The sequence below is a fragment of the Ranitomeya imitator genome, chromosome 10 (assembly GCF_032444005.1).
Source record: "Ranitomeya imitator isolate aRanImi1 chromosome 10, aRanImi1.pri, whole genome shotgun sequence".
NCBI classification, from domain to species: Eukaryota; Metazoa; Chordata; class Amphibia; order Anura; family Dendrobatidae; genus Ranitomeya; species Ranitomeya imitator.
The window spans coordinates 71,112,412-71,124,157 of NC_091291.1; the positions used below are offsets into that span (position 1 = coordinate 71,112,412).

The window sequence follows — 11,746 nt, forward strand, 5'->3', positions numbered from 1 at the left end:
CACACATGTACAGAGATACAGGGACCACACCATCTACTCAGTGACACCGGAGCAGTCTCAGCAGGTCCTCTGCCGCCGCACCTCGGCACACAGGTACAGAGATACAGGGACCACACCATCTACTCAGGGACACCGGAGCAGTCTCAGCAGGTCCTCGGCCGCCGCACCTCGGCACACATGTACAGAGATACAGGGACCACACCATCTACTCAGTGACACTGCAGCAGTCTCTCGGCACACATGTACAGCAGCATTACAGAGATAAACTATATGATGCAGCCAGTGTCTGATACATGCCGCCCGTGGATCGGTCAGGTTCACATTAAATGGGCCATTGACTCAATACAAGACATAAAAAGTACATTTCAGCATTTATTTAAATCTTAAAAATATAACAATAAAAAATATGACAGTGGATACAACGCTCAATGACTGCACAGGCTGAGCGGCCTTGTATGTAGCAGTCTTACAGACATGTCTCCGGGCTGCCGGGTCACCGAGCTCAGCACCAGTGTTTCCTAAATTGGCCAGACGATCCAATAACAGGGCTAGTGTTTCCTGTATTACACATGGTGTGGAAAGCCAGGACTACAGCGCCCCCTACCTGCTGATCTACAAACAGCACAAGGCAGCACTTCAGGAGGCGTCTTATTCACCCATATCAGACCAGCATTGTTTCGCTGATTCGGAGTCTCTGGCAGGAAGGTGGTAAATATACTGGGCGGCTTCCATCACCAAATAATCCAAAATCACAGCGCTCCTGTGCCTGACTGTACAGAAATTCAGCTCCCATTGTAACAGTGGCCCGATGTAACCAGTCCACGAGTGCCCCATTCAGTATGTAAATGTATGCCACAATCCAGTATCAGTGCCTAGCAATGCCTCCTGAGACGTGCCCGCTCCTTGCACATGTCGGGTGCGGTACAAGCTGCAGCTAACGGGACACTAAATTGTGCGTCCATTGCTGGCCCCATGTGTGGGGAGATGGCGTCAGGGCCTGTCCACGAGTCCCCAGCGATCAGACCCTGAGGTACGGTGCCCCATGCTCCCCGCTGTCCTCCTCGCTTGGCCTAGTCCTGTTCACCAGCTTTACCAGGACACTTAGGCCATCTTCCCTTATTGCACCAATTTTTACCGATGTGTTTTTTTTGCACATGAAAAATTCTGTGGTTTAACTGTCCGATGTAGATGTGGTTACATGACAACTCCTGACACCGTGGGGAGCCTGCGTAATTCCAGAACCAATGCTTTACTGCACGGAATAGCACTTACAAAGATCATATAGAGGGTGGTAACTACACAGGGCACTACACAGAGCACGCAGAGCACTACACAGCGCACTACACAGCGCACACAGAGCAGGCAGAGCACTACACAGCGCACTACACAGCGCACACAGAGCACTACACAGCGCACACAGAGCACTACACAGCGCACACAGAGCAGGCAGAGCACTACACAGCGCACTACACAGCGCACTACACAGCGCACACAGAGCAGGCAGAGCACTACACAGCGCACACAGAGCACTACACAGCGCACACAGAACGCAGAGCACTACACAGCGCACACAGAGAACGCAGAGCACTACACAGCGCACACAGAACGCAGAGCACTACACAGCGCACACAGAGCACGCAGAGCGCACGCAGAGCACTACACAGCGCACACAGAGCACTACACAGCGCACGCAGAGCACACAGAGCACTACACAGCGCACACAGAACGCACAGCACTACACAGCGCACACAGAGCACGCAGAGCACTACACAGCAAACACAGCGCACACAGAACACTACACAGCGCACACACAGCACAACACAGCGCACACAGAGCACTACACAGCGCACACAGAGCACTACACAGCGCACGCAGAGCACTACACAGCGCACACAGAACGCAGAGCACTACACAGCGCACACAGAGCACGCAGAGCACTACACAGCACACACAGCGCACACAGAACACTACACAGCGCACACACAGCGCAACACAGCGCACACAGAGCACTACACAGCACTACACAGCGCACACAGAGCACTACACAGCACTACACAGCGCACACAGAGCACTACACAGCACTACACAGCGCACACAGAGCACTACACAGCGCACACAGAGCACTACACAGCGCACAGAGCACTACACAGCGCACAGAGCACTACACAGCGCACAGAGCACTACACAGCGCACAGAGCACTACACAGCGCACAGAGCACTACACAGCGCAGAGCACTACACAGCGCACAGAGCACTACACAGCGCACAGAGCACTACACAGCGCGCAGAGCACTACACAGCGCACAGAGCACTACAAAGCACTACACAGCACACAGAGCACTACAAAGCGCACACAGAGCACTGCACAGAGCACTACACAGCGCAGAGCAATACACAGCACTACACTGTGCACAGAGCACTACACAGCACACAGATCAATAAACAGCACACAGAGCAATACACAGCACTACACAGTGCACAGAGCACTACACAGCGTAAAGAGCACTACACAGTGCAGAGCACTACACAGCGCACTACACAGCGCACTACACAGCGCACAGAGCACTACACAGCGCACGCAAAGCACTACACAGCGCACGCAAAGCACTACACAGCGAACACAGCGCACTACACAGAGCACTACACAGCGGACGCAGAGCACTACACAGCGTACGCAGAGCACTACACAGCGCACGCAGAGCACTACACAGTGCACAGAGCACTACACAGCGCACTACACAGCGCAAAGAGCACTACACAGAGCAGAGCACTACACAGCGCACGCAGAGCACTACACAGTGCACAGAGCACTACACAGCGCACTACACAGCGCAAATAGCACTACACAGCGCAGAGCACTACACAGCGCACGCAGAGCACTACACAGCGCACAGAGCACGCAGAGCACTACACTTCGCACACAGCGCACTACACAGCGTACGCAGAGCACTACACAGCGCACGCAGAGCACTACACAGCGCACGCAGAGCACTACACAGCGCACGCAGAATACTACACAGCGCACGCAGAGTACTACACAGCGCACGCAGAGCACTACACAGCGCACGCAGAGCACTACACAGCGCACGCAGAGCTCTACACAGCGCACGCAGAGCCCTACACAGCGCACGCAGAGCACTACACAGCGCACACAGAGCACTACACAGCGCACACAGAGCACTACACAGCGCACACAGAGCACTACACAGCGCACGCAGAGCACTACACAGCGCACGCAAAGCACTACACAGCGCACGCAGAGCACTACACAGCGCACGCAGAGCACTACACAGCGCACACAGAGCACTACACAGCGCACAGAGCACTACACAGCGCACAGATTTATGATAAATAGTAAATTTAGGTTGATATGTTTTGTGTTTATTTACAAAAAATATCAGAAATTTAAGAAAAATGTTAAATAATATACAATTTTCAAACTCATCAAAATGATTATCTCTTTAACCCTTTATCCCCAAGCGCGGTTTGCATGTTAATGACCGGGCCAATTTTTACTATTCTGACCACTGTCCCTTTATGAGGTAATAACTCTGGAACGCTTCAACGGATCCTGATGATTCTGACATTGTTTTCTCGTGACATATTGTACTTCATGTTAGTGGTAAAATTTCTTTGATATTACCTGCGTTTACTTGTGAAAAGAATGAAAATTTGGTGAAAGTTTTGAAAATTTCACAATTTTTTAACTATTATGCCCTTAAATCACACAGATATGTCACACAAAATACTTAATAAGTAACATTTCCCACATGTCTACTTTACATCAGCACATTTTTGGAAGCAATTTTTTTTTAGGGACCACATCTCATTTGAAGTCATTTTGAGGGGTCTATATGATAGAAAATACCCAAGTGTGACACCATTCTAAAAACTGCACCCATCAAGGTGCTAAAAACCACATTAAAGAAGTTTATTAACCCTTCAGGTGTTTGACAGGAATTTTTGGAATGTTTAACCCCTTTCTGACCTCGGACGGGATAGTACGCCCCGCTTTGATGTGGGCTCCGGCGGCGGTGAGCCCGCATCAAAGCCGGGACATGTCAGCTGTTTTGAACAGCTGACATGTGCCCGTAATAGGCGCGGGAAGAATCGCGATCTGCCCACGCCTATTAAATAGTTAAATGCCGCTGTCAAACGCTGACAGCGACATTTAACTACCGCATTCGGCCGGGCGGCCGGAAATGACGGCATCGCCGACCCCCGTCACATGATCGGAGGTCGGCGATGCTTGTACCTTGTAACCATAGAGGTCCTTGAGACCTCTATGGTTACTGATCGCCGGTGGCTGTGAGCGCCACCCTGTGGTCGGCGCTCACAGCACACCTCCATTTCTGCTACATAGCAGCGAACAGCAGATCGCTGCTATGTAGCAGAGCCGATCGTGCTGTGCCTGCTTCTAGCCTCCCATGGAGGCTATTGAAGCATGGCAAAAGTGAAAAAAAAAAAAGTTTAAAAAAATGTGAAAAAAATAAAAAAAATATAAAAGTTTAAATCACCCCCTTTCGCCCCAATCAAAATAAATCAATAAAAAAAAAAAATCAAATCTACACATATTTGGTATCGCCATATTCAGAATCGCCCGATCTATCAAAAAAAGCATTAACCTGATCGCTAAACGGCGTAGCAAGAAAAAAATTCGAAACGCCAGAATTACGTTTTTATGGTTGCCGCGACATTGCATTAAAATGCAATAACAAGCGATCAAAAGAACGTATCTGCACCAAAATGCTATCATTGAAAACGTCATCTCGGCACGCAAAAAATACGCCCTCAACCGACCCCAGATCATGAAAAATGGAGACGCTACGAGTATCGGAAAATGGCACAATTTTTTTTTTTATTTTTTTTTAGCAAAGTTTGGATTTTTTTTTCACCACTTAGGTAAAAAATAACCTAGTCATGTTTGGTGTCTATGAACTCGTAATGACCTGGAGAATCATAATGTCAGGTCAGTTTTAGCATTTAGTGAACCTAGCAAAAAAGCCAAACAAAAAACAAGTGTGGGACTGCACTTGTTTTGCAATTTCACCGCACTTGGAATTTTTTTCCCGTTTTCTAGTACACGACATGCTAAAACCAATGATGTCGTTCAAAAGTACAACTCATCCCGCAAAAAATAAGCCCTCACATGGCCATATTGACGGAAAAATAAAAAAGTTATGGCTCTGGGAAGGAGGGGAGTGAAAAACGAACATGGAAAAACAAAAAATCCCAAGGTCATGAAGGGGTTTAAACAAAATGAACATTTAACTTTTTTTCACAAAAAATTTACTTCAGCTCCAATTTGTTTTATTTTACCAAGGGTAACAGGAGAAATTGGACCCCAAAAGCTGTTGTACAATTTGTCCTGAGTACGCTGATACCCCGTGTGTGGGGGCTAAACCACTGTTCGGGCGCATGGCAGAGCTCGGAAGGGAAGGAGCGCCATTTGACTTTTCAATGCAAAATTGACAGGAATTGAGATCGGACGCCATATCGCGTTTCGAGAGCCCCTGATGTGCCTAAACATTGAAACCCCCACAAGTGACACCATTTTGGAAAGTAGACCCCCTAAGGAACTTATCTAGATGTGTGGTGAGCACTTTGACCCACCAAGTGCTTCACAGAAGTTTATAATTTAGAGCCGCAAAAAAAAAAAAATCATATTTTTTCACAAAAATTATCTTTTCGCCCCCAATTTTTTATTTTCCCAAGGGTAACAGAAGAAACTGGACTCCAAAAGTTGTTGTGCAATTTGTCTTGAGTACGCTGATACCCCATATGTGGGGGTAAACCACTGTTTGGGCGCATGGCAGAGCTTGGAAGGGAAGGAGCGCCGTTTGACTTTTCAATGCAAAATTGACTGGAATTGAGATGGGACGCCATGTCGTGCTTGGAGAGCCCCTGATGTGCCTAAACATTGAAACCCCCCACAAGTGACACCATTTTGGAAAGAAGACCCCCTAAGGAACTTTTCTAGATGTATTATGAAAACTTTGAACCTCCAAGTGTTTCACTACAGTTTATAACGCAGAGCCGTGAAAATAAAAATTCTTTTTTTTCCACAAAAATTGTTTTTTAGCCCCCAGTTTTGTATTTTCCCAAGAGTAACAGGAGAAATTGGACCCTAAAAGTTGTTGTCCAACTTGTCCTGAGTACGCTGATACCTGACATGTGGGGGGAAACCACTGTTTGGGCGCAGAGCTCGGAAGGGAAGGAGCATTGTTTGGAATGCAGACTTAAATGGATTGGTCTGCGGGCGTCATGTTGCATTTGCAGAGCCCCTAATGTACCTAAACAGTAGAAACCCCCCACAAGTGACCCCATATTGGAAACTAGACCCCCCAAGGAACTTATCTAGATGTGTTGTGAGAACTTTGAACTCCCATGTGTTTCACTACACATGTTTTATAACACAGAGCCGTGAAAATAAAAAAAATAAAAAAATGTTTCCACAAATATTATTTTTTAGCCCCGGTTTTGTATTTTCCCAAGGGTAACAGGAGAAATTGGACCCCAAAAGTTGTTGTCCAATTTGTCCCGAGTACGCTGATACCCCATATGTTGGGGTAAACCCCTGTTTGGGCACACGGGAGAGCTCGGAAGGGAAGGAGCACTGTATTACTTTTTCAACGCAGAATTGGCTGGAATTGAGATCGGACGCCATGTCGTGTTTGGAGAACCCCTGATGTGCCTGAACAGTGGAAACCCCCAATTATAACCGAAACCCTAATCCAAACACACCCCTAATAATAATCCCAACCATAACCCTAACCACACCCCTAACCCTAATCCCAACCCTTATCCCAAGCGTAAATGTAATCGAAACCCTAACTTTAGCCCCAACCCTAATAGGAAAATGGAAATACATTTTTTTAAATGTTATTATTTTTCCCTAACTAAGGGGGTGATGAAGGGGGATTTGATTCACTTTTATAGCGAGTTTTTTTGTGGATTTTTATGATTTGCAGCCGTCTCACACTAAAAGACACTTTTTATTGCAAAAAATAGTTTTGTGTCTCCACATTTTGAGAGCTATAATTTTTCCATATTTTGGACCACAGAGTCATGTGAGGTCTTGTTTATTGTGGGACGAGTTGACATTTTAATTGGTAACATTTTCGGGCATGTGACTTTTTTTTATCGTTTTTTTATTCTGATTTTTGGGAGGTAGAATGACCAAAAACCAGCTATTCATGAATTTCTTTTGGGGGGGCGCTTATACCATTCCACAGTTGGTAAACTTGATAAAGCAGTTTTATTCTTTGAGTCAGAACCTCCTCCCTGCGCAATGCTTCCCTGTCATGTTTGATCGCAGTGTTCCGGGGGTTAATGTGCCTGGAGTGGTCCGTGACTGCTCCTGGCACATAGTGCCGGATGTCATCTGCGATAGTCAGCAGACACCCGGCAGCGATCAGCCTCGCTCCCCCGTGAGTGCGGCTGATCGACTATGACGTACTAACCCGTCACTGGAAATTAAGTCCCAGGTCACCTTGACGGGATAGTACGTCATATGGGATTAAGGGGTTAAAGGCCGAGTTGTGGAAGGATCACATCGCACTGCACGGACTGGCCCGGCCCCTCTCCTGAGGAAGACAGTATGATGGATTTCTATGCAGCTGTCACGCTGAGGTCAGGAGAGTCCGAGGTTTACCATGCGGTTCTCACAGGAGAAGTACGGTGTCTGTCTCTGCCCTAATCAGATCGTCACCACAGAGAAACATTAACAACATTTCCCTCGTGTCGGCTTTACATCAGCACCATCTGTAAAATGTTATTCTACGGTGTTCGCATTCTAGGAGGTTTTAGGCTATGTGCACACGTTCAGGATTTCTTGCAGAAAATTCCTGAGAATTCCGGACATTTTCTGCAAGAAATCCGCATGCGTTTTTGCCGCGGTTTTTTATGCGTTTTTTTCCGGACACTTCCCAATGCATTTTGGAGTGGGAAATCCGCAAAAAAAAACGGAAAATTAATGAACATGCTGCGTTTTTTGCGGTGATGCGTTTTTTTCGCGGAAAAAAATGCATCATGTGCACAAAACATGCGGAATTCATTCTAAATGATGGGATGCTTATTGTATGCGGTTTTTTTGCGGTTTTATAGCGTTTTTATTGGGAAAAACCGCGAAAAAAACGTAACGTGTGCACACAGCCTTAAAATGTAGCGGTCATTTGTAATTTTTTCAAGGAAATTTACTAAATTTATTTTTTTAGTGACCTATCCAGGTTTGAAGTGCCTTTGTGGTCCTATATATTGGGAAACCCCCAACAGTGATACCATTTTATAAAGGGCACCTCCTCACACACTGAAAACTGCAGTCCGGTAGTTTATTAACCCTTCAGGTGATTTTCAGGAATTCATGCAAAGTGTATTTATACCACCTAAATGTCAGTAACGTCTGAAGAGACCGCTATAACCGGCAGACTATAAGGCCGCTAATTGGCTGTGAATTGCCATGGCAAACATAAGGGCCACACAATGATGATCTGAGGGCACCGATGGGACAAAGAGGGAGAAGCCACACTGTTAGCCATCTATAATGATGTAGTCACTATTGACAGTAGCATCTAAGGGGTTAAACAGATATGGACGGTGACAACACCGATCGTGGCTGATGCAGCAAGGTGCCAGCTGTAGTGTACAGCCGACAGCTGCTGGATTGTCACCTGTGTGGGGAGGCTAGCCTCTTAGGCTATGTGCACACGTTGCAGATTTCCTGCGTTTTTTGCCGCACAGAAACGCTGAAGATCTGCAAGTGATTTACAGTACAATGTAAATCAATGGCAAAAAAAAAACGCTGCGCTAATGGTGGGGAACACTCCACAGTGAAATCTGCAACGTGTGCATATAGCCTCATATCTCAGGTCAGTAAGGGGTTAGGCTGGTTTCACATTTGCGTTTTTTGCCGCAGCGTTTGTACCGCATATAAACGCATGCGTCGTGTTTTTCTATATTTAACATTAAAAACACATGCTTTTTTTTGTTCGTGTTTGGCCGCGATTGACGACGCAAGCGTCTTTTTGTCGCTTGCGGCTTGGCGCGGAAATGCAACATGTAGTAATTTCTAGAGGTGTCTATTTGACGTCAGGAAACTCATACGTTCGATTGCGCACGGTTTGCATAAAAAAAAGCATTGCTGTCTATGTAAACACATGCGGTTTTAAGCACATGCGTTTGGTTGCGTTTTTGAACGCATGCGTTTCAATAGAGAAAAACAAGTCTAGACACTGATAAGCCACCCCCCACCATCAAGGTGATAAAGGGATCCAAACCCTAACCCTAACCCTAAGCCACCATTAAGGCGATAAAGGGATCCAAACCCTAACTCTAAACCTAACCCTAACCCTAGCCCTAACCCACCATCAAGGTGATAAAGGGATCCAAACCCTAACCCTAAGCCACCATCAAGGCGATAAAGAGATCCAAACCCTAACCCTAGCCCTAACCCACCATCAAGGTGATAAAGGGATCCTAACCCTAACCCTCGCCCTAACCCTAAGCCACCATCAAGATGATAAAGGGATCCAAACCCTAACCCTAACCCTAACCCTAAGCCACCATCAAGGCGATAAAGGGATCCAAACCCTAACCCTAAACCTAACCCTAGCCCTAAGCCACCATCAAGGCGATAAAGGGATCCAAACCCTAACTCTAAACCTAACCCTAACCCTAGCCCTAACCCACCATCAAGGTGATAAAGGGATCCAAACCCTAACCCTAGCCCTAACCCACCATCAAGGCGATAAAGGGATCCAAACCCTAACCGGAAAATGGAAATATATTTTTTTAATTTTTTTATTTTTCCCTAACTAAGGTGGTGATGAAGGGGGGTTTGATTTCTATTTATAGCGGGTTTTTTAGCGGATTTTTATGATTTGCAGCCGTCACACACTGAAAGACGCTTTTTATTCCCAAAAATATTTTTTGCGTTACCACATTTTGAGAGCTATAATTTTTCCATATTTTGGTCCACAGAGTCATGTGAGGTCTTGTTTTTTGCGGGACGAGTTGACGTTTTTATTGGTAACATTTTCGGGCACGTGACATTTTTTTATTGCCTTTTATTCCGATTTTTGTGAAGCAGAATGAACAAAAACCAGCTATTCATGAATTTCTTTTGGGGGAGGCGTTTATACCGTTCCGCGTTTCGTCATAATACACGCCCTCTGTAGTGTCTGGATCTTGATTTTTCTCATCATGCGTACCAACAGCGCAAACGCAGGAAAAAACGCATGTAAACGCGTACAAACGCGGCGTCTAAAAAACGCAGTATTTGTACACGTTTACATGCGTTTTTTTCACCACTTGCGGATGCGTTTTAAACGCTGCGGATTTAAACGCAAATGTGAAACCAGCCTAACATCTAATGTAAGCTCAGACAGCAGAAATATAGCGGGGGTCCCATGTCCACATAGGCCTGGCACATTCATTTATGCCATGAATATTAGGGGTCAAGTTGAGGTCAGGGTATTTACTGTTACTGTATGTAAAAGCAGCCAGATCTGGTTCTGACTGGCTTTTTGCCCGCCTAAATTTTTGATGGATGATTGGTTGTCAATCAGTTGCTGGGCAGATTTTGTTATGATATATACCTGAGCACCGGCGTTGGATACTCAGTTCGCCGGCGCTTGAAGAAAAGAAGAGCCCGCCCTCCCTCCCTTTATGTTATCATTCACCTGTCGTTTGGTTTTATTTGTGGGTAAAAATCACTCAACTTTGGGTGGATTTGGTTTCTGGAAGTTTAAGGACATTTGGACTTATGAACTTATGGATATTATTTATTGGTTATTTATTTAATTAATTGGATTTTGTAACTCAAAATAAAACCTCACGGCCATTTATTCCAACCATTAAAGGTGTCTTGTGATTATTATAATTATAGGCCTTATGGGGACATGGAACCAGCACATATAGCAGAGCCGCCCGTTACCATGGAGTCAGCTCTCCCGTGTACGGTCATATGAACACAGCCCGTCCCGGGATCCCGAGCCGCGCGGGGCCACGAGATAACGGGCACAGAGCACCGCGCACACACGTCCGCAGCGGTACCGCGCGCAGCACCCGGCACTGGCGGCCCGGCACTGACAGCAAGCGCTCCGGGTGACAGCAGAGTGCCCGGGGCTGCAGCCACTAGCTCTGCCACCAGGCCCGGCCTCGGCATTACCGCACAGCGCCCCGGGGCTACACTGCGGCCGGTAGATGAGGAGGTGCCCACCGTGCAGCATCAGTGCGGGCTCCGGGTAGCACATTACTATCGCATCATCCTGTACAGAACAGTGCGGCGGGATCACGTGATGCGTCACCTACCTGCTCGCTGCGCCGAGTCCTGCCGTCTGGCCAGCGACTTCCCTGCAATGAAACAGCAAACGGTGAAGCAGCGGCCCGTGATCCGGGAGGGTGGACAGCAGAGCGGGAGCCAGGCAGAATATCCCGGCAGCCGCACGTCACAGCGCCCCCTGCTGGCGGCCGTGTGGTAGCACTGCCGGAGCCTGGAGGATGAGTGTGCGGGGCGCAGGGACTGACGTGTGGAGCAGCTGCGCGCGTATCAGGCTGCTCAGAGGGGCACCTCACCCTTACCACCATGGTGACATAGGCCCACCCGTACTGTGCCATAACTAGAGTCCTATGGGACCAAGTGCAGCATTTGGACTTCTGTCCTCACCAACAAACATGCTATGATGTAGGATGCCCTGTAATAATGCACCCCATCCTGTAATAATGTCCACCCATCCTGTAATAATGT

The 11,746-nt window shown here is 47.2% G+C and overlaps 1 protein-coding gene across 2 annotated transcripts in view; it reads right to left on the reverse strand.

Moving 5' to 3' along the window:
* Nucleotides 1-11,507, reverse strand: part of LOC138651456 (myosin-10-like) — a 274,522-nt gene extending 263,015 nt beyond the window's left edge. Inside the window, exon 1 of one of the 2 annotated variants that reach the window (XM_069741674.1) lies at nucleotides 11,311-11,507. The gene's annotated coding sequence lies outside the window, so the exon portion shown is untranslated. The remainder of the gene's footprint in view (nucleotides 1-11,310) is intronic. The other variant, XM_069741671.1, reaches the window with a different exon arrangement.
* Between the last annotated feature and the right edge of the window lie 239 nt (nucleotides 11,508-11,746).